At 37.0% G+C, this 3,984-nt stretch overlaps 1 pseudogene; it reads left to right on the plus strand.

The window, feature by feature from the left end:
- The first annotated feature begins 2,602 nt into the window (after positions 1-2,602).
- LOC102287114 (olfactory receptor 8U3-like) lies at positions 2,603-3,764 on the plus strand (annotated as a pseudogene).
- Positions 3,765-3,984: the final 220 nt, after the last annotated feature.

A 3,984-nucleotide genomic window follows, 5' to 3' on the forward strand; every position in this document is an offset into this window, starting at 1 on the left:
GACATGAGTCTGAGTAATCTTCAGGAGTTGGTGATGGATAGGGAAGCCTGGCATCCTACAGTCCATGGGGCTGCAAAGAGTTGGACATGACTGAGTGACTGAAGTGAACTGAATCAAGGATTAGTGATTTCATGATTACATCACTACAGTTTATTTTTTATTTTTTATTTAATTAATTTATTTTAATTGGAGGCTAATTACTTCACAGCATTCTAGTTTAAAATAAGACCTATTTTACCTTTGTCTTTATAGGCTTTTTTTTTTTTTTCCTAATTGAAGCTTTCTAATCACAGTTGCACCCTGGAGGGTCAGTGAACCTGGTGCAGTCACGTCTGGGGAATATTAGGAATTAAGTCCCCAAGGAATAGGGACTGCACTTTATAAAGGCCTACTTCACACATTCAGGTACCCTGGGTATTTCAAGTTTCAGGGGAAGATTTCTTCTACAACCAAGTAGGTTAAGAAGTACTGTCGGTCATTTCCATAACCCTCCTTTCCCAAGCCTCTAGTAGACACTTTTCACAATTTAAAGGAAAGTAGATGACCCTGCCTAACTCTTCCCCAGCTGGATGAAGCTGACATGTATACACAATAATGAAATACCTTTCTTAGCCCACCCCAAATAAAATATCCTCTTTGACTTCTGCCCAAGACTTGGGTTTCCTTTAGAATAAAACACTTTATTGATGAAACTGTAGAAGCCAATTCCTAAGGAAGAAGAGCATTTGTATGTGTGAGTGTTGTCTTTCTCTCAGGGGAAACTTTTGATGGTTTAAAAAAATGTAAAAAGAGACATTTGTGGCTGAAAGTAATTCACAAAATAGGTTTTTTTTTTTTTTTTAATTGATGTGGCTGTGTGAGTTTGGCATCTTTTTCCTTTTATTACAAAGAAGAAATATAAAAAAATAAGCCTGATTTCAATGTATGCTCAATGAAAAGTAACTCAGTATCAAAATATCTGTTAACTACCTCTAAAATATCCAAATTGATATTTATCATGGAAGACCAAAGTGAGACCAGAGTTATTATATTACCACAATGGAAATGGGCAAATGATGTTCAGATCAATATTTTACCATTTTTTCCATTCTTTTGCCAGAATGGTGATCTGTAGTGCCAGTAGCTCTGTTAAGATGTCTGTTCAGGAAGATAAGTTAGTTAAAACAATGCCTTTCACAAGCTAGGCTTTGCCTCCAGCAAGAGGAAAATAAATGAATGGGGGAAAACAGTTTTCATGTGATATATATGTACTTATGTGTAAGTATGTGTGTGTTTGTATATATGCATATGTATGTATATATGTATGTGGTGCTGGTTTAGTCGGTAAGTCGTGTCTGACTCTTGCGACCCTATGGACTATAGCCCACCAGGCTCCTCTGTCCATTGGATTCTCCAGGCAAGAATACTGGAGTGGGTTGACATTTCCTTCTCTTAGGGCTCTTCCCAACACAGAAATCGAACCTGGGTCTCCTACATTGCAGGCAGATGATTTACCATATATGTATGTATGTGTGTGTATATATATAGGCTTCTCCAGTGGCTCAGCAGTAAAGAGTCTGCCTGCAGTTCAGGAGCCAAAGGAGATGCAGGTTCGATTCCTGGGTTGGGAAGATTCCCTGGAAGAGGGTACAACAACCCACCAAAGTATTCTTGCCTGGAGAATTCTGTGGATAGAGGACCTTTGCAGACTACAATTCATAGTGTCACAAAGAGTCAGACACAACTGAAGTGACTTAACACACACAAGTATATACACATAGGTGCATGTGTATTATTTTTTTCTGGAAAACACATTAGGTACAAGTCATCATATTAAGCTGAGTCAATAGAAAGAGGAGAAAAAACTAAAAGGACACATTTTCTGACTACTCACAGTAACTTGTTAACCATTGAGTAAATGATTATAAAAGACTCTACTTTTTAACATATGTAAATTAATTCTAACTACAAGTGTACTTTTTCACTTTTAGAAAGTAGTATTTGAAAATGAATAAATTACATATGAATCCAAAATGTGCCTAATTCACAAATAGAAATATTTCTTTTCCTCCACTTTTCTTTATCCATGGAATATCCTGTTTAGCTTTGTATTATATTTAGCATAATGAACATTTGTTAAAATAAATGTCTATTAAAACAAATAAAATGTTACATATTAAAGTTTTACTCCACTGAGAAGTAAATATGGGAGCAGGATATTTTAAAATGTCTTTATTCTATTATTTAATATGACTAAAAATAATCTAAACCTAAAATATTACATATATTTATAAACATTATTTTTATTAAACCTCAAATTTTGGCTTGGCTATCCAAAATTATAAATAGTCAGACAGGAGAGTTTGAGAGGGGATATATTTATTTGTTCTGATATTCTGCTTCAGATATTCTGGGAACTTCCTGGTGGCTCAGATGGTAAAGCAGTCTGCCTGCAATGTGGGGAGACCTGGGTTCAATCCCTGGGTCAAAAAGATCCCTGGAGAAGGAAATTTTATAAACATTCCAGTACTCTTGCCTGGAAAATTCCATGGATGGATGAGCCTGGTAGGCTACAGTCCATGGGGTCGCAAAGGGTCGGACACGACTGAGCAACTTCACTTATTCTGCTTCAATGAGCAATAATTTCTCAAGTTAAAACACACACGTTTTGGCATCTGATGACAATTCCTTACTCCTGATAACTTATCTGTCTTTAACTTGTCTCTTTTCAGCAGTTCAGAGACTAGAACAAATGATTGAAGAGAATATTACCAGGTGATGGAACTCATTCTTTTGGGTTTTTCAGTCCAGAGAGAGATTGAAATCCTTCTCTTTCTTCTCATTTTAGTGGTATATTCTCTAACTCTGGTGGGAAACATTGGCATGATTTCCTTAATCCGGTTGGATCCTCACCTTCACACACCCATGTACTTTTTTTCTCAGTAATCTGGCCTTTGTAGACTTTTGTTACTCCTCATCAATAGCCCCAAAGTTCCTGGAGACCCTCCTGACCAAGCACAGGTCCATATCTCTCTATGCATGTGCACACAGCTGGGCTTTTTCCTGAACTTCTTGATTTTGGAGACGTTCCTTCTTGCAGTAATGGCTTATGACCGCTATGTGGCCATCTGCAATCCTCTTCTCTACATGGTGATCATGTCCCAAAAGGTGTGCATGCAACTGGTAGCAGGCCCTTACTGATACAGCTTTTCTGTTGCTTTCCTCCACACAGTTGTTACTTTTCGATTGATCTACTATGGCCCCAATGTTATTAATCACTTCTATTGTGATGATGTCCCTTTGATGGCCCTTGCCTGCTCAGACACCAGCCTCAAAGAGATCTTGATTTTTATCTTTGCTGGATTCAACATAATCAGCTCTTTGACCACGGTCCTTATTTCTTCCCTATACATTGTGGCTGCCATCCTGAGAATCCAATCTGCAGAAGGGAGGCACAAAGCATCCTCATCCTGTGGTTCTCATCTGACTGCTGTCACTATATTCCAAGGGACTCTGATCTTCATGTATCTGCAGCCCAAATCAAACCATTCCCTTGACACAGACAAAATGGCCTCTGTCTTCTACACAATAGTCATTCCTTTGTTGAATCCCATGATCTACAGCCTGAGGAACCAAGAGGTAAAAAATGCCTTGAGGAAAGCCTTTGAAAAATGTTATTTCCTGTCTCTAATAAACATTAAAATGTATCTTGTAACACTGACTGTCTTGGAACTATGCCACACGCAGATGTGTTGTTTTTATTATCTTTGATAGGTTAATTTTATTTCTACCATTTTTATATGAGCAAAATGACTTTGCACATGTGTTCTATTTTTCATATAATTTTATAAGATAAAAGGTTTAAAAGATTATAATGCACATTTTTAACAAATTGCTACTATTTGCATCTGTGACACTTGATAGTTTTGACCTGGATAGTTTCTATTTAACTGATAATAAGATTTAGCCACTGCTTTCAAAAATGCTTCTATTTTATACATTGTG

The sequence above is a fragment of the Bos mutus genome, unplaced genomic scaffold, assembly GCF_027580195.1.
Source record: "Bos mutus isolate GX-2022 unplaced genomic scaffold, NWIPB_WYAK_1.1 CTG254, whole genome shotgun sequence".
NCBI classification, from domain to species: Eukaryota; Metazoa; Chordata; class Mammalia; order Artiodactyla; family Bovidae; genus Bos; species Bos mutus.